At 46.9% G+C, this 19,750-nt stretch overlaps 1 non-coding gene across 1 annotated transcript; it reads left to right on the top strand.

Annotated features, from left to right (window-relative positions):
- The first annotated feature begins 15,430 nt into the window (after nt 1-15,430).
- On the top strand, nt 15,431-15,546 carry LOC138252448 (U5 spliceosomal RNA). The gene has a single exon (XR_011195195.1). It is a non-coding gene; the product is annotated as a U5 spliceosomal RNA (small nuclear RNA).
- The last annotated feature ends 4,204 nt before the right edge of the window (nt 15,547-19,750 follow it).

Genomic DNA, 19,750 nt, shown 5'->3' on the forward strand with positions numbered 1-19,750 from the left:
CTGTGTCCCCTGAACTGTGTGCCCACTCCCACTGACACCAGGACCTTCATCGTCTTGCCTGTGTGGTGTCGACTCAGGTCCCTGTACAGGTGGGTACACTGTAGATTGATGTGTCCTGGGGACAGAGGTTTGGGGACATTGGGTGGCTGCTATGGCTTTGGAGTCCGATGTGGGGGTGCCCTGTGGTGGAATGGGTGTTGGCAGTGGTTTCCGACTGACCGGTGGTCCCAGATGGACCAGGGAGATCATCCAGATCCAGACATCCAGAGCTGCTGGGTTGACGTGGCACATGCTGGCCGCTGACATTGGCTGGGGTACCTGTGGACATGTTTGCAATTTGTTACAATCATTGTCAGTTACATATTCAGCATTTCTGGCTTTCCCTATGGGATGGGTGTTGTTCTTCCACCTTTGGTTTGTGGATGGTGATGGATTGTGGGACTGGAAGTGCTACATGCTGCCCATGAATTACTGATGTGTGTGCATGCTGAGTTTGGAGGGGTGTGCTTGCAGTGAGTAGGGCATGTGGGGGTACACAGTTGAGGGTTGTTCTGTGTTCGAGATGGAGTGGGGTGAAGGGAGTCAGGGTGACATGGCATCCAGGTGTAGGTGGTGGGGTAGTAATGGTGACTTACCAGTGTCCAGCCCTCCAGTGAGTTCAGTGAGGCCCTCTGGATGCAGGATAGCCATGACTTTCTCCTCCCATGTTGACAACTGTGGGGGAGGAGTTGGAGGTCTACCGCCAGTTCTCATAACGGTAATGTGGTGCCCGGATGCCATTGCACGCACCTTCCCCCGTAGGTCATTCCATCTCTTCCTTATGTTGTCCCTTGTACGTGGATAGGTTTCCATGGAGTCCACCTTGTTGACGATCCTTTCACATAGCTCCATCTTCCTGCCAATGGATATCTGCTGGACCTGTGCACCGAACAGCTGTGATGCAACCCTTACAATTTCGTCTACCATGGCCTGCAACTCCTCATTGGTGAAACAGGGGTTCTTTTGTGGGGACATGCCTATTGTGTACTGGGTGTGGTGCGTGAGTTGTGCAGAGAGTAGAATGTTTTGTCGGGATGCAGGGTGTGTGTGGGATACTGTGGGGTAGTGATTGTGTCCAGTGTTGTTGTGTGTGTTCAGATTTGAGGTTTGGTGTGTGGTATGTGATGCGTTAATAGGTGATGTGGTTTGTATGTGCAGATCTGTAAATGTTTGGGCTGGCAATGTGTTGCCAGGTTTTCGCTTTTGCAAAAACATGTGGGTTGTGATGGGGTGTGTTCTATATTGCTGTTGATGGGTGTGTATGCTGTGTATATATGTGTCAGGTGTGGGTTTTTCGATCTGGCCAACGTTGGCTTCTGTTGGTGTGGAATGGCCAAATCGACTGCAGCGGTACGCACTGCCAATGGCTAACTACCATTGAGTGACTGCTGTGGTTATTTGTGAGTATTTGGAGGGCGGTGTGTGGCTGGCGGGGAGGGTGGTGGGACCGACTGTTTTATGCTGTTGTTTGGTCTGGCGGAATTGCTGTTTTGGCTGTTTTCTGGCGGGTTTGTGTTGGTCTGTCATTATCAGTGGGCAAATTGCTGCCTTCGCGGCCGTCTGTTGGTGGCTGTCACCACAGCGGTCTTCTGAAAAGACCGCCAAAGTCATAATGAGGGCCTAAGTCCTGAACTACTGTTTTCCTGACAACTTCTGGTAAGAGGTACGGGACCTTTTTCAGGGACCTCAGCAGCCCAAAGCACTTTCCTGAAAGAGTGGTGATTTGAGCATCAAAAGAAAGTCTCTCTTCCAACCAAATGTCCACCTTAATTACCATAGACTTAGGTGACTGCAAGGCACAAAATTAATTGGCCACCAGGCATTGGACCAAAGATTAAGATGTTTACCTAGAACTGAAACATACTTTTTTTCTTCTTTTCGATTTTAGGCAATTGTGTTCCCTCCAGGAGGCAACCTCTGATGGACACTCACAAAGGAAGAATGCCATATAATTACTGCTTTAGGGCAATGTAATAGCAAGTTGAGTGTCATCTGTGGATGAGATGGCCTTAAAACCATGCCGCTCAATGACCTCAGCCAAAGGACTGATGTAGACATTAAAAAGCTTCGGGCTCAGCGAGGATACACTGTAAACATCTGAATTTAAGACAGTAAATCAATTAGCTAAAAGGAGGTTTGCCAAATTAGGACACTTGAATGTGGAAGGTCAATTTATATCACTGACCTAGAGATATCTGCTTGTATTTCAGAATACATAACATACTGATGAAAGCATAGGTCTGCTATTTACTGAAAACCTGAGAGTTATTTATGATAACTCAATTGACAAGGAATGCTAATCCTAGGAAATTATTATTCTCCTGAAGTAATATTAGTATCCAGCACAAGAGTGTGGTGGGCCATTCACAGGAAAGATGCAGCTAGGACATAGATTTAAAGACGTTAATTGACCGATGAGTAGGGTAAAGAATGCTGTGTGCAGAATAAAACGGTACCTTTTAACATTAAACAGCAGATTTTACATCACAAATTTTTAGACAAGCTATATTACAAATCTGGTAAACTAAATTTTTTTGGTTATGATATAGACATAAGCTGAAGCAGATGTAAGCATCCAAAGGATGATTTAATATAACCAGCATGAACTTGCCCAATTCCCCCAGTGCATTGGATGGTAGTGTGTTGTATTTTGTCATGAGTCATGTTGTCTCCTACAGAGTCCTGACCTGGATGTTTGTTCCAGTCTCCTCTAGCGCTTGTGTGTCACTGGTGTATTTATTCGTCTTGCAATATCATGCTGTTGTCCCTTGTGATAAAGTTACTTTAAAGCCCATTACATCATTTCTCTTTGTTTATTTGTGCTTATTTTCTGCTAGAGTTGCTGTGGATAAAGCTGAGTGCTGAGGGCTCACTTAATTTCTGGATTTTTATGCTCTCTTCTTCTTCTATGGTACACCACAAAATATTCATTGGAATGGAGGGGAACGAGGAAGCACCACTACTGACAATACTGAGTTTTCTAAAATATTTGCCAGTGGCAGCATGGTGTGTCATGGTCTGTGCTGCTAGCCAATAGAAGAGTGGCCGTGACATGGTGCAGGGACCTGTTCCCAATTGTAGTGTTGGCCTACCACCCTTGTAGCCATCAGTACTGTGTGAAATAAGGAGGCCACACCAATAGTAGATATTTGTGGCGCAATAGACGGTACACGCTTAGACCTCGTATAATGCTCTTCTCCCCGCCTATTCGCCACACCTTTATTTATAAACTATATCACGTGATCTGTAGGTCGAACATATTAACTAACATACGGAGGGGATCAAATACTCTCCCCTCTGCCTCTGTGACTTTTAGAGATGGTAGTGTCACACGACCAGTTACGTCACTGGCACAACACTACATTCCTCCCAAAGATAAATAACAAGAAGCAAAAAGAAAATCCAAGCCGAAACACAGAACTTATCATATTAGGTGATCTCGCAGTCTCTGGGACAAAGCGCGATTGCCTCATAAACTGCAATGAGTATGAGTAGACCTGTCAGTGCTCAAATTTTGACCTGCGACACCCATGGGTGTCGAATCAGTCATAGTGGGTTCCAGGCTTGGAGTGGGCACCAGGGAAGGTGTCGAGACCGAGTCATCCACATCAGGCACAGAAACCTGATCTATGTCCGGCACACGTAGTCCACTACTAGTCCTCGACTATCCAGTTGTGGAGAATGAAACTTCTTAAACATGGAAATGTTTCTGGTGATAGTTGATGTCCTCCACTGGGCTACAACTATAGACCCATTCCGGCGCACAATAGTCCATGGATTTCTGTCAAATGATAGGTGAAACTTACTCCCCGGGGAGTGTTACTTCAATAACACTTGATCCCCCACCTGCAGATCAGAGGAAGTAGCACGATGCTTGCAGCTGGCCTTCCGGTTGACACTAACGCGCTTCTGATACACGTGATCATCGTTGATAGCCCCTGGGGCCCATAGCCAGTGATGCAGGATAGCGTCTACCACTTCACGGCCCAATGAGATATGCCCCGGAGCCTGTCCAGTAGTTGAGTGGGGAGTCTGTCTGTAGCTCTGCAGAAAAGAATATATGGCATATTCGCTCGACTGTCCACTGGCTGTAGCGATGCGTATAACTTTGTTCAGTGTACGCATTAATCTTTCGACCTCCCCATTTGCTTGAGTCCATCGCGAAGTAATTAGCTGATGCTGGATACCAGTGGTCCCAAAGTAGGAAGCTAGCTCCCTGCTCTGAAATAGAGGTCCATTATCAGACTTTATCTCCGTGATGAGGCCATTAGTAGCCAGGATCTTTTCAATACTTGGGATTACCACCTCGGCCTCCACTTCGGGATACTTTGAGAAGTCATCGATCATCACCATTGTCCATCTGAAGACTCCCAAAGTCAAAACAGGCAGAAGCCCAGGGCAGATGTGGGCCTGGTTCAGTCTCAATAGGAACAGGTCGGTTAGGCTCTCCAGACACTTGGTACCACTCACAACACCTCACAGCACTCTCCAAGAGTTCATCCATTAGAGGAAACCACACCTTGGACCTTAGACGGCTCTTAGTCTTCGCCATGCCTTGGTGACCATTGTGTGCCAGCTACACCACCCTGTCAGTGAGGGAGGATGGAATTACTTAACTGTATCCTCTTAGCAAACAACCCTCAGTGTCCACAGTTAATTCATCACAGACATGATACAGACTCTCCATTATCCATTTGGAGGTGGGAGTGAGCGAGGATATCTGCTTCTTGACAGGATGCCACTGATTGCAACGGACAGCGGGCAGAGCTTTTTGAAGGCACTCGTCTTGTAACGTGGCTTGAACTATGGTCTCAATGGAGATGGAGAATGGTCCTGACCGGTCAGACACATACCTCACATATTCTTCGGTTTTGCCAGCCTCGTGGACTTCACTGGCAGTGGCTGCTCTTGGGTGACGAGACAAATAATCAGCAGAGTTGTCAGATCCTGGGTGATACTCTAGCCAACATACATAGTCCTGCAATTGGAGCATCCACTTCTCTATTTGTGGTGGGGGTTTTGAGGCAGTTCCGTAAAAAGAGGTATGAGAGGCTTATGGTCAGTGGTGAAGAGAAAAAGCCAGCCATATACATAGAATGTTTGTAGCCCTAGTGCACAGCAATGGATTATTTTTCTATTTGCAAATACCGTTGTTCAGTATCAGTCAATGACCGGCTCGCAAATGCCACGGGCAACACTCATCATTTTCCTGTCTTTGAAGTAGAACGTACCCCCGGCCTTTTGCGCCCGCATCAACTGCAATCTTCGTGTCCTTATGGGGGTCAAAGTACCTCAGAATGGTGTCACTGGACAAAGCTTCCTTAACGGCTTCAAACGCAGTTTGCTATGTTGTATCCCATATCCAAGGCTCAAAGGACTTTGTTAAGTTTTGAAGTGGTTGAGTCAAGAGGATAGGTCCTTAATGAAGTGGCCACAGTAATTTATCATTCCAAGAAAACTGAAGACCTCAGTTACACTGGTTGGTGGGGGTGCACGCTTAGGCCCTCATTACGACCCTGATGGTTAGTGATAAAGTGGCGGTAATACCGCCAACAGGCCGTCGGTAATTACAGCCAAATTATGACCATGATGGAACGATCTCCGAAAGACAGCCAATGTACCACACCGATCGCCAGGGTGGAAACAACAGCCTCCATGGCGGTAGCCGCCTACAGCCAGGCGGAAGTCAATGATCTGCCCACCATATTACAACAACACAATCTGCCACCTTTTACGGGGCGGTACCAACGACATCAAAAGCCTGGCGGAAACACTGCACAGAAGTGAAAGGACTCACCATTGGAGACACAGGGAATTAAAACGCCGCCATGGAACCCAAACTGCATGTATTTCCAATGATATTCTACGTTCTGCTCCACCATGATCACCAGTGCCGGCGAATACGATGACGGTGAGTACAGCCTCCTAGCGCACAGGGGAGGGGGTAGGAAAACGACAGTGACACACACACACACAACACACACCTCATACACGCACCCCATACACACAACTAGATGCACAAGAAAGGAAGTTAATCCCCCGAAATCAGCTGAATAATGCAAGGACAAAAAGATTTTACCAAAGTAAGAGTAATATTATCAGCACAGCAAAAAAATAATAGGTTAGGCAATGTAACAGTGATTTACAAATGTACAGAACAAGTGACACTTCCCAGTCCTTTGTTCGTGTGGGCCACATGGCCACAGGACAAAGTCCAAAGCCCCACTTGTCACCTGCATCAACACGGAGAGAACACTACAAGGGCATCAGTTGTCAAATAGGCAGGCACCTCATGGGGAAAGGGAGGGGCACCTTAGCTGGGAGCAGAAACAAGACCACTGGTTCTGGAGGGGGCAACGTGCCCTGTGCTTGGTCTTGGGGAGTGCAAGGCCACAGTCTCTCGAGTGGGTGACTTGCCCACTGGTTCTGGAGGGGTCAACATGCCCTGTGCTTGGTCCTGGGGAGTACAAGGCCACAGTTTCTCAAGTGGGTGACATGCCCACTGGTTCTGGAGGGGGCAACATGCCCTGTGCTTGGTCCTGGGGAGTGATAGGCCACAGTCTCTCAAGTGGGTGACTGGCCCACTGGTTCTGGAGGGGGCAAATGCCCTATGCTTGGTCCTGGGGAGAGTAAGGCCATAGTCTCTCAAGTGGGTGATTTGCCCACTGGTTCTGGAGGGGGCAACATGCCCTGTGATTGGTTCTGGGGAGTGCAAGGCCACAGTCTCTTGAGTGGGTGACTTGCCCACTTGTTCTGGAGTGGACAGGCCGCACAGCAGCCCATGAAGCAGGATTACATTGCGTCCGCGGGTGGTGACGGCTGCACTGTGGTGGTGCAGGTGGTGGTGGTGGGAGGCTCCTGCACATCCCCTACACCCTCGGATGGATGCACAATGTTGGTGCTGGTGGTGGTGGGGGGAGGCTCCTGCTCATCCCCTGCACCCTCGGATGGATGCACAACCATGGTTGGTGGTGGGGGCTCTGTGACAGCTGCTGGTGCAGGCTTCTGGCACGTCTTGCCTGCTGGTGCAGGCTTCTTTCCCTTTCAGGTGGCAGGTGCAGGCTCCTTGCCCTTCTTGCCTGCTGGGGCGGGCTCCTCGCTCCTTTCGGGTGGCAGGTGCAGGCTCCTTGCCGTTCTTGCCTGCTGGGGCAGGCTCCTTGCCCTTTCGGGTGGCAGGTGCAGGCCCCTTGCCCTTCTTTCCTGCCGGTGCAGGCTCCTTCTCTTTTAGGCTGGCTGGTGCAGGCTCCTTCCCTTCATTAAATGTGGCCTGGATTCCTGTCCAACACGAGTAGGTGCGGATGGAACTGGGCCCGTGGACTCTGTGGCTGAGGTGTGTGGCTGGGTTTGTGATACCCTGGCCATACGTGCAGGACGGGGGTAGGGATAGGAAAGAGGTCAATGGTGGATAGGAAACGTTTCCTAGGGACATTGGGGCGGGAAGAGGGAGAAGGAATGGGAGTGGAGGATGAGGGAGTGGTTGTTGGAGGTGTTTGTCTGCTGGATTTGGGTGCAGGTGCATGGGTTGTATGCTGTTGTGAGGTGGATAGCTGTTGGGTGTCTGAGTGCTTGCATTTGTGTACTTTAGGAGGGGGACAGACACAGTAGGAGAGGACACAGGGGACGTGTGCATGGCTGTTGTGGAGGTGTCTGTCAGTGAGGTGTGTGTTCTGCTTGATGTGGTAATGATGCTGGTAGTGGATGATGAGGTAGTGCATGCAGGTGTGAGTGAGGACGTGGCTGGGAGGGAGGTGGTGGAGGTGGAGGAGGGGGAGACAGTAGAAATATTAGATGTTGTAGTGTCTGCAAATGAATGGTGTTTGTGTGAGTGCCTGTGGGATGAAGTGTGGTGCTTGTGTTTGCCTGTGCCACTCTTGGTGCATTCTGTATTTTTGCTTGGGATGGATTAGGATTGAGGAGAATGGGACTGGGACTGGGAAGTGGAAGTTGGAGGGGGGACAGTAGAAACAGGAAAAATGGCTGCCATCGGAGAGGAGGCCAGTGCCTGAATCGATCTCTGTTGGGCCGCCAATCTAGTGTGAATGCCCTCCAGGAATGCAGGACAATGGCATGCTAATATTTCCCACTTCTATCTCCACTTACTGTTCCCTCTGGCAATTCATTTTGTAGATGTTGGTGACTTGACATATACTCCTGGTATGATCACTACAGCCAGCTGCAGGTCATTAATCTGTGCTCATTCGATGTACAGTTAAATTGCAATGTTTGTACCTGTTTCAATCAATACATATTTGATATACATGACATACTCCAAATGGATTTTTTTTCAAAGGGTGTTTATTGAAGTGCTAACATATGGGGGCAAGTGCAATGGGATGGGGTGATGATGTAGGAAAGTCCAGGGTATTGTTCCAGTCTATTTGTAGCACAGGTGCATTGTCCAAGGGGACATGGGAATGGGAGCAAGGGCAGTTCAAGGTGGACAGGGTGACTGAGTGGGACACAAGGTTGACAGTCAGGAGAGTCTCATTTCCTGGTGGGGGCCTTGGCAAGTGTCTCTAGCTTCTGTCTGGATCACAGGGAACGTTTGCACGGTGGTTCAGCTTCCGCAGGGGGAGGGTTGCTGGTGGCCTGTGAGTTCTGTGGCAGGGCCTCCTGGCCACTAGTGGCAACGCAAGTGGAAGGCTGTTCAGATGTCTGGCTAGTGGCAGAGGCCCGCTGGTGTGAGACTGCCTCCCTCATAATGTTGCCCATGTCTGCCAGCACCCCTGCTATGGAGATCAGGGTGTTGTTGATGGCCTGCCAGTCCTCCCTGATCCCTGGTACTGTCCCTCCTGAAGCCACCTGTTCTACTGCACGTTGTCCAGGATCTGGCCCATCATGTCCTGGGAATGTTGATAGGCTCCCAGGATCCCAGCGAGTGCTCCCTGGAGAGTCGGTTCCCTGGCCCTGTCCTCCCCTGGCACACAGCAGTCTTCCCAGTTTCCCTGTTGGCCTGTGCCTCTGTCCCCTGAAACGTGTGCCCACTGCAACTGACCCCAGGTCCCTGATTGTCTTGGGTACGAGGTGTGTCCTGGGGTCCCTGTAGAGGTGGACACACTGCTGATCGACGTGTCCTGGGAACAGAGGTGTGGGTACGCTGGGTGGGTGCTGTGGAGGTGTTTCCAGATGGGGGAGGCTCTGTGGTGGTGTGTGACTGGGCCTTGGTAACCAGCTGTCTAGTGGTCCCTGATGGGCCAAGTAGGTCATCCAGATCCTGAAGACCAATGTTGCTGTCATCACTGTGGGCCTCTTCAGTTCGGGGACTGTATAGTGCTGACACCTCTTCTCCTGTGACATTGGCTGGGGTACCTGTGGGAATGTAAATGATGTGTTATGGTTGATGTGTCTGACATATTGTACTACAGTGGCTTCCCCTATATGGTTGGATTTACCCTGCCAGCTTTCACTTGTGTATGTTAGTGTATGGTTGGATTTTAGTTCTCTCTGCTTTGCATGCCTTAGTGATGAGTGTCCATGCAAGGCATTGAGGGGTGTCCATGCAATGGTACAGAATGCAGGGCTTGGCTTTGGGATGAGTGAGATGTGATGGTGGGGTGTGGTGGATGTAGTGGCGTGATGGGATGAGGGTTAGGGTATGTGATGGCATGCAGGTAGGGGGTGATAATAGTAGAGAGTTGACTTACCAGAGTCCAGTCCTCCCTCGACTCCAGCCAGGCCCTCAGGGTGCAGTATTGCCAAGACTTGATCCTCCCATGCTGTGAGTTGTGGGGGAGGAGGTGGGGGTCCACCGCTAGTCCTCTCTGGATAGCGAGCTGGTGTCTTGCTACTGTGGAACGTACCTTCCCCCGAAGGTTGTTTCACCTCTTCCTGATGTCATCCCTAGTTCTAGGGTACTGTCCCACGGCATTGACCCTGTCCACGATTCTCCGCCATAGATTCATCTTCCTGGCTATTGATATCTGCTGCACCTGTGCTCCAAATAGCTGAGGCTCTACCCTGACGATTTCCTCCACCATGACCCTTAGCTTCTCCTCTGTGAAATGGGAATGTCTTTGTGGTGCAATTGGTGTTATGTGAGGTGTGTTGGTGAGGGTGTGTTGGGTAATGTATTGGGGTGTGTGATGTGGAGTGCATGAGTGGTGTATAGGTGTGAATATTGTGTGGCTCTGGTTGTGTCAGTGGTGTTGATGTCTGTCTGGTGGCAATGCTTTGTATTCGTAAAGGGTTGTGAGTAGTGTGGGTGTGTGTTTCATAGTGGTAAGGGTGTGGTGTGTGTATGGGTGTCAGGTGTGTGTTGTTTGAATTGTCCAATGTAGTTTTGTTTTGTATGTGGGTGTCCATTGTGAGCACGGCGGAATGTACCGCCAATGGTTTACTGCCATTGAATGTCCGCTGTGGTGATTCCTGGTTCATAATGTGGTGGGAGTTGTTCTGTTGGCGTAACAGTGTGGGTTTTGATACCGCCACTTTATCACTGACCTTTGGACTGGCGGATTTGTGTATGTGGTTCATTCTGTCAGATTGGTGTGTGTGTCATAATATGGTGAACGGATATGCGCTGCCTCCGCGGTAAGTTGGCGGCCATCAGTGTGGCAGTAAGTGGCATTTACCGCCAATGTCATAATGAGGGCCTTAATGTCTTACACCTTGTCTGGATCAGGCGCCACACCGTCCGCTGAAAAGACGTATCCAAAGAACTGGATTCGGCTGGTAAGGAATTGACACTTTCTGTGGTGAAGGGTCAGGCCAGACTCTTTGATCTTTTGTAGCACATTTCTGGGTCGGGTGTTGTGTTCAACAACAGTCTTTGCATAGATCAAAATGTTGTTGCTAACATTAATTGTGCCTGGCAGATCTGCTGAGAGCTTGTGAATGACGTTTTGAAATACTTCAGCTGCACTCGAGATGCCGAAGTTCAATCTTTTGTATCGCCGTCGCCCAATATGCGTTGAGAAAGTGGTTATATATAACGTGACTCCTCGGCTAGCACTAGCTGGTGATATCCTGAGCGCAGGTAAGGCACATATCCACACAAATGCGGACTTCTCCAGGCTGTTTTGGTTTCTGTGCAATGACTATTGGCGACACCCAGGGTGTGGGCCCGGTGACGCGTTCTATGATGCCTGCTGCCTCGAGGTGATCCAACTCTTTCTCCACCTGTGGCCTGAGGTGGAATGTAATGCGTTGGTGTTGGAGCGCTACTAGCTGCAAAGACTTATCATGTGTAGTTTTACCTCTCTGTGACGTAGGCATCCTATCCCTTCAATCACACCATGGAACTGGTGAAGAAGCTCAGTTACAAATTCTTGGTGTATGCCAAAGGCAAACGTGACAAATCCTAAATCTTCTGCTGTCCAGCACCCTAATGTCCTTCCTCCGCCACATATAATTTGGCTGGGACTGCTTCGGATTTATATGCAACCGATGTTTGGAACGTGCCCTTTAGGGCGAATGGTGTACTCTGTTCATACACATAGACTTATATCTTGTTCTCCATTAGGTTGGGGGCAGGGACCATTTGGTGATAAACATCTGCAGTGAGGATGTTTATGGAGGCCCCCGTGTCGATGACAGCAAGTGTCTGATGGGTGCCTATCTTGATTTGGCACTGTGGCAACTTCTTGGATGACTGGGTCGCATTGCCAATGGTGAATAAGGAATGGATGACATGTTCCTCTGCTTCATCATCATCATCCATGTCACTGCCCCTTTCATATTTGCTTGCAGTGGCGTTGACGGAGGCAGTTCCGGCTCGCGGTTTGCTCGACCTGCACACCTTCACGAAGTGGTGCAGCTTCCCACAGCCGGTGCAAATTTTCCCACAAGCTGGGCAGTCAGATGGTCAGTGTGATGGCCCACCACAGTATCCACATTGTTGTGGAGGGGGTCTGCTGTTTAGAGATCTCCCTTTGTTAGGAGAAGTAGTCACAACATTGACAGGCTCTTCTTTGATTGGTCTCTCGAGTGCAGCTTCCATATCTGAAGCTCGAGCCTTTGACATTTCTTTTGTGAGCCCCATCGTAAGGATGTCGGGTAAAGACCTTCCTGACTCTTCAAGGATTCTCTCTCGCAGTTTCGCTGATGCACATCCTTGTATCACTTGGTGTTTGATCTCTTCTGTCTCATTGGCGAATCTACATGTGCTGGGTAGGTCTTTCAGCCTCATGTGAAATGAGTCGATGGATTCTTCTGTCTGTTGTCGTGCTTGCCTGAACACAAAACGTTCGTAGTCAGTGTTGGCCCTGGGTTCAAAGTGTCCATTTAAAGCAGTTATTAGAGTTGCATGCATTTTGAGGGTGTCCTCAGGGAGGTTCTTGGATATTTTGTAGATGTCTTTCCCCCCTAGATGTAGGATCACAGCTCTTTTCTGGGCGTTTTCGACTTTGGTGGTCTCGAAAAACAGACTCTTTCCCCCCATTGCTTCCATTGAGGGGCTTGCGCAGACGGGGCTCCTTCAACAACAAAAGGCTCAACTGGAGGGAAGGCAGACATGTTGGGTCAACGCTGGTTATTACACTGTGTGGCTGTCTCTGGTATGCCAGGCACTCAGCAAGGATACACTTGTTCCTCCCTCCCAGAGTGTGTGTCACTCATTACATATACTGAGTTCCCCTTGTTCAATTGTTAAACTTTTGTCTGGCCTTTCTCATACAGATCCTGCCTTGTCCAGTGTTACTAGGCCTAAACACTCTGTCTCCCCTTGTGCCTGAGCATGCAATACTTTGTGGACAATCTGTAACTTGTGTGAACTTGCTTCAGTCCTTGGTTCCTCTACCTTTTGAGTGTTATTTATCATTCAGGCTTCAAAAGGGTGCAGAAACAGTTTTCCTGGGGCCACAGGCTTCAATGGGATGCAAAACACTATTCCTGGGGTCACATGGAGCAGACTGGCAGCAGTCACTTTGCCGTCTTAGAGCCTGACCGCGTGACTCAGCGGTAGGCAGTGCGCTGCAGTTCAGCCCAGCATTCAGGGCGGGTTCATAAGGGGCGGGCCCAGAAACCCGGTCATGCGCTTTGAGAACGCTAGATACAGAGCGAACCCAACACTCACCGGAGCGTTGGTCGAGGCACAACGTGGCTCGCTGGGACACAGGAGACCTCACACGGATGACGTGGCCAAAAGCAGCTGCGTCGACAAAATGCATGCGGCACGAGCACCGTGCTGGAAACGCGCCCGCCACGGAGTCGGGGGAGTGAAGGTAGGTCGCGACACCATCATCGCCAATGTGTAGTGTGGGCCTATCGCCCTTGTAGCCGGCACTACTGTGTGAGTAGGGTAAAGAATGCTGTGTGAAGAATAAAACGGTACCTTTTAACAGTAAACAGCAGATTTTACATCTCAAATTTCTAGACAAGCTATATTACAAATCTGGTAAACTAAAATGTTTTGGTTATGATATAGACATAAGCTGAAGCAGATGTAAGCATCCAAAGGATGATTTAATATAACCAGCATAAACTTGTCCTATTCCTCCAGTGCACTGGATGGGAGTGTGTTGTATTTTGTCACGAGTCATGCCATCTCATACAGAGTCCTGACCTGGATGTTTGTTCCAGTCTCCTCTTGCGCTTGTGTCTCGCTGGTGTGTTTGTTCGTCTTGCAATATCATGCTGTTGTCCCTTGTGATAAATTTAATTTAAACCCCATTACATCATTCTCTTTGAATGTTTATTTGTGCTTATTTTCTGCTAGAGCTGCAGTGGATAAAGCTAAGTGCTGAGGGCTCTCTTAATTTCTGGATTTTTATGCCCTCTTCTTCTTCTATGGTGCACCACAAAATCTTCATTGGAATGGAGGGGAACGAGGAAGCACCACTACTGACAATACTGGGTTTTCTAAAATATTTGCCAGTGGCAGCATGATGTGTCATGGTCTCTGCTGCTAGCCAATAGAAGAGTGGCCGTGACATGGTGCAGGGACCTGTTCCCAATTGTAGTGTTGGCCTACCGCTCTTGTAGCCGGCACTACTGTGTGAAATAAGGAGGCACACCAATCGTAGATATTCGTGGCGCAATAGACGGTACACGCTTAGACCTCGTCTAATGCTCTTCTCCCCCGCCTATTCGCCACACCTTTATTTATACACTAAATCACGTGACCTGTAGGTCGAACATATTAACTAACATACGGAGGGGGTCAAAGACTCTCCTCTCCGCCTCCATGACTTGTAGAGATGGTACTGTCCCGCGACCAGTTACGTCACTGGCGCAGCACTACACAATGATTAAAGAGTAGTCACAGTACTTGGTGTACTGCAAAGAACTGGGGGACAGTTACTCAACAAAGGTGCCGATGACAGCAGGACTAAGAACTTTTTGCAGTCACGATCCGCTATTTGGCGAACAGGTAGGACGCAGAGAAGGCCGCAACAGATGTTTACCCTTCCAATGTGATTGACACTGTTGAAAGATAATGATGATGCACATTTACTAGCACTAATGGTTTGTGAATGTTTAGTGCCTGTAACTGTGAGTAGTTATGTAGGCACAAATGAGAACACGTAAAAGGTAATGTCCGCTAATGAAAATTAAGAACTGAATCATACTGCTCATGTGCTGTACATAGCAATATTGCTATTCCTGTGTAGGTCTGATCCGGGAAAGTTTGACCTTTCGTTTCAATCCCTGTTGGCATTCTATTCCCAAACATCATTTTAAAGTGTCAAAAGGGGTGTACTTTTTTAACTTAAAGCTTTTTTTAAAATGCTACTGTGTATGTTTTTAATATTAATAAGCTGACACACCATGTCCCATATACACATTTTCTTTGGATAGTGCATACACGCCAACCCTCCCGATTCAGGAGGGAGACTACCGATTTCAAGGCTAATCTCCCCTGCCCCTATTCGAGAATACAGAAAACCGATTGAGAGTTTTGTAACACAGCCAAAAATAAAATATTGATTCCTGTCACACAGGTTACAATCTCCCACTACAAGAATTACCAATGATATCAAAGGTTAACGCTTTGTACTTTTTTGTTGTTGCAGTTTTTAGGTCAAATGGGCCCACCACATGCCCATCACTGTCATTCGTTCATGTACTTGCTGTTCAAAAATCGTTTGTTATCATTGGTAAATGCTTTACATTTCACCCTCCTTTCGGCAGTTTTGTGACCACCTTGGCCATCGACCCTGTTACATGGATAATTGTAATTTTGCCGCTACATTTGTCTGCGAGCGAACTTCGTTTTCCTTTTGTGTCTCTCCTTTGCGCTCAGGCTCATGGCAGCCATGGCGAGGCTCGCTTATGTCAACTGTTTTTTTTTCCATTTTCAATTTGGCCACAAGTGTTCTATCAATGTTTGGGATTACAACAATTATTATAATTGGTTGTATTTTAAAGGGTTTTCTAAGATGAACTTGGTAAACTAACCCTGACAGTCTGTGGAATGGTGTTTCCTGGCACCGCAGATGGCGGCCATAAATGTAAACTCTGGTTTCTCTTCAAACCAAATAAATGTTTTGCCTTTTACTGAAGATTTCCGTGGGGAGGAACATTTAAGAGTTTCACTCAGTTTTTGAAAGCCCTGCCAAGTGCAGGATTACCCTTATTTAGTAAATGAAAGCATAACTATATAGTAGACAGATTGATTATTTGCTGGTTCTTCGAGTGCGACAACATTTTTTTTCATCCCTCGATGTGCTTTTGAGGGGTGATTCTTACTATGTCACGGTTAACCCATAGCCCTGTTACATGACATAAAAGAAGGACACATGCTGCAAAAAACTTCATATCATCCAAAAGGGTCCATTACCATGTGAGAAGCAGCAATATATAACAACAGGTAAGGAAGGATCACATGGTAAATGAAACACGTAAATGTATCCAATCTGGGTTTTATTTCTGGATCGACTCTTGCTTCTCCTTTCTCATTGATTATTGAGATTTTATTCAAATCCCCTCTGTGACTTAATTGTAAAGATGTGTTAAAGTATACATTTACAAACATTTATAAATAGCGTCCGACTTTGAAACTGGTGAATAAAGTTCAAATTCAGCACAATTAACCTCCTGCAATCCTGGGAAAATCACTCGATCAACCCTTGCCTAAATACCACAAGCAATAGCAAAGTCAATAGGTCATACTTATGCAAGATCTATTGGCTTTATCTAGGCTATTTCTTAGCCATGTGCAGCATGGCTGCTATGTAACGTGGCTGAAAGTAAAAAATAAAAGTGCTATGGCGCGGTCAACGCTTGCTCCATCATAGTGCTTTTTAATTTTTTTATTTTGAACCATGCTACACAGCAGCCGCCAGCTGTACATCATGGCAAAAAAGATTGACAAAGCCAATATGTCTCTCATAGGAGAGATCTATTGGCTTTATCAATGCTTTGGGGAAAAAAGCGATATGATGAGGCTAGCACTGGTCGTGTCTAACTTATTCATTAGGTCAGCTGCGCGAGAGCTTTGACCTGTTGTGATCTATCTGTGGGCTTTTAACTACACCCACTGCACGCCCATCACTATCACTCGCTCATGGGCTTGTCTTTCAAAAGTTCTTTGTTATCATTGGTAAATGCTTTACGTTTGTCCTTTCTTGTGGCCGTTTCGTTACCACCTTGGACACCAACCCTGTTACATGGATAATTGCACGTTTGCTGATACGTTTGACTGTGAGAAAACTTCTTTTTCCTTTTGTGTCTCTCCTTCGCACTCATTCTCATAGCAGCTTTGGCACTTTGAATCGGTTTGCTTATGTCAACTGTTTTACTTTTCATTTTCAATTTATGTGGAAAGAAAGGTCAGTTAGGTTTTTACAACGCTAATAGCTCTGACTCGAACAAACGTGAAAGCCATTGCATTGCAAATGCTTGTTTTATATGGCGTGAACTCGACCCAAAGGTATTGGACCGCTTTACAATTACATTACACAAGGACACATTAATTTCTTGGTAGGCACAGGGAGATTAAATGATTTGCCCAGAATCACAGGATGTTGAACTGACGCCGAGACTCAAACCTGGTTCCCCAGCATCAAGGCCAGCAGCTCTGTGCGCTGGGCCACATCCTTGCCCATAATTCTTAAATCTTAATAATCTCTCTTTAATCCTTGGAGAGCAGATGAGAATGTGACAGGCCTCTGCATTTATTTTTTTGGCAGTTTCACATAGCACAAACACAATCTTCAGTTTTAGAACTCTGTTTTTGTTTGTGCTATGTTTTTAAACTGCAAAAAATAAAATGGTGTTTATCTGACACCCTAACCACTAATAGGCATGATTTAGGCAGATTGCCTCTGCTCTAATATAAATCAGTCTGGAAAAAAAACATTCTGCCGACTATTTTTTAAAATCCCCCGTTTGCCTGCACTAAAATGTTGCCATGTATGAAAGTGTTTGCCCTAACAGCAAGAGGACAGACGAAAAGTGCACCAACTCACTATTATCAGCTTTACACCCTCTGTGGTCACGTCAGGTGAGGTCAAAGGGCATACACTACAAGGTTCTACTAATAAGCGTGAAATCACACAGAACTTTGCAGAATTTACCTCAACCAGTTAAATCCCAAAGGCCAAATTTATATTTGCCATGAAATTATGAAGCTTTGCCTTATTTGCTTTAAGGGTTTTTGGCTTTATTTGTATTGTGTTTCTACAATAGTCGTCATAGGGCTGTGTTATTGGAACTTTGCTAGGTTTTCCCTCGTCAACTTTTTCGACTCCATGTGCATGGATTGAATATGGCTGCTTGGCCTTGTGTATACAAACAGCGGGTTTTGACTCTCTGACCTCTGATTGGTCCTGAAATAAAGCAGAAAATACCCATAAGTTCCAGTGCTAAATGTGAGCTTTGATTCACTTCTATGACGGTGTTCGTTATCTTCGTACATCTTGTGAAAAATTGTAACCAGAATTAGAGTTTTAGTATATTAAAAAGACAAAGACTTTTTTTTGCAGGATAATATGTTTTTGGTTTTAGTGCAATAAAATACAAACAGATATAGATGTTTAACGTTAATCTCATTTGAGCAAGGAGTGACTTTGTGACGAACGATTTAAAAAAAAAAGAAATGAAGGACATTTCACACGTGGCTCCAAAATGCTAGCTCAGGTGAGTATTTTTATAGCGAGACTGGTGTAACTCTTACAGGGTACAGTCGTCTGATGCTTCCATTGTAAAAATCTATGCACCCTGGAGGCCACAGATTAAAATCCAGACAGATCCACTACTTCCATGCTTCTCAAATTGTTTAAATGTATCAATTAACTCCTCGGCCATAGATGAACATGGATAGAGCCTGGGGAGGTGCAACGTGTGTTTGCACCCGCTCTGTGCACTGGAATATACCGATGGGGCTGTAAACCCTTGTTCGGCCCCTTTTGTAATACTGATAGCGGTGGTGCACATGTAGCGCTAACTTGATAGGGCTTTTCCTCATTTGCATGGGGCATTGCCCCATGCAAATCAGGGGATCATGTTGCCTCTGCTTCTGCATTTGATTACAAGTGCAGAGGCAAATGGTCCATTATGAGGCACAGTGACAGAAAGGGTACGTGGAGCGCCATGGACCACCCCAAACATAACTCCAGCCTGCGGGTGCAGTTCTTCAGTGCACCCGCCTGCAGGAGGATCCCTATCCCCTCTCCATAGTACAGGCAGCTGCTGCCAGAACTGTGAAACAAGGATGGGCCTGGAAGCAGTCACTCTGCTGTCCCAGGACAGCCACATTTATGATAATAAGGTGCACAGCCCCAGTTTTCAACAGGTGCATCAGGCACAGATCGAAACAGTGTGCCCATTGTGTACTCCCAGTCCAATGTTCACTGCAAAAGTGCTAAATACTAGTCAAATATTGGTATTGCAATCTTTATGTAAATCCTGGCACGTCAAGACCTTTACCTCTCGTCGGTTACTTTGCTTCATATCTTTAGAGGCGTGCAAACTGAAAGTGCACCTCAACAACAGTGGAGCAATTTCCATTTAGACGAGTACTTGTCCATCCTTGATGCAGGTGACTGCTGCACTGACCCACCCTGAGCTCTGTGTTGCGTTTCAAGAGCACCAACGTGATGTAACCAAGGAGAGTCTGGGAGGAAGAACTTCTCTTAAGTAAATGGTCCTGAATTATATCACTTCCCTCTTACAAGGACAAACACAGGCGGTGGCCTTGGAAGATTTACCTATCAGCCCACTCGTCAGCCTAATTAGTCTTGCTTTGCTGGATGACTCTTTGCACAGATACAAGTTGACTAAAACTTGCTGTTTTTGACACACTTCTGTGACTGTGCACTGAAAGAGCTGTCGATCAGTTAACTGCATATCACGTCATTCCATAAGCCAAAAAAATACAATAGGGTTTTGAGGTTGTAAGAAAATCCGTTGTTAGTTCTGCATTTTATTATTTATTAGATTAATGCTCATGTTTCAAATCTAAATACCTAGACTATGAAACTGGCAAGAGATCAGTATCTTTCTGGCTTCCAGGTGGTCTCTTTGGTTAGCTTATCATCAGTGCAAACTCAGTATTGGCGTCTGCAGTTGTTACTTGGTACTGTTTTTCATCCTACAAAGCTGTAATTCAGGAGCCAAAGTGGTTACTAGCTCTATAGTTTCTTGATACCATTATCATTGTATGCTGCACCTACAAAGCACACTAACATTTCCAATTACAGGACAGAACAAGCATTTGCAATGCAGTAGGTCTCGCATATTTAGAACAGGTTAACTGTTATCCTTTGACAACAGCGCCCACGAGCAAAAACAACAGAAAACATGAGTGGAAACTGAGAAAAGACGACTTGGA

Source organism: Pleurodeles waltl, chromosome 8 (genome assembly GCF_031143425.1).
Source record: "Pleurodeles waltl isolate 20211129_DDA chromosome 8, aPleWal1.hap1.20221129, whole genome shotgun sequence".
NCBI lineage: Eukaryota > Metazoa > Chordata > Amphibia > Caudata > Salamandridae > Pleurodeles > Pleurodeles waltl.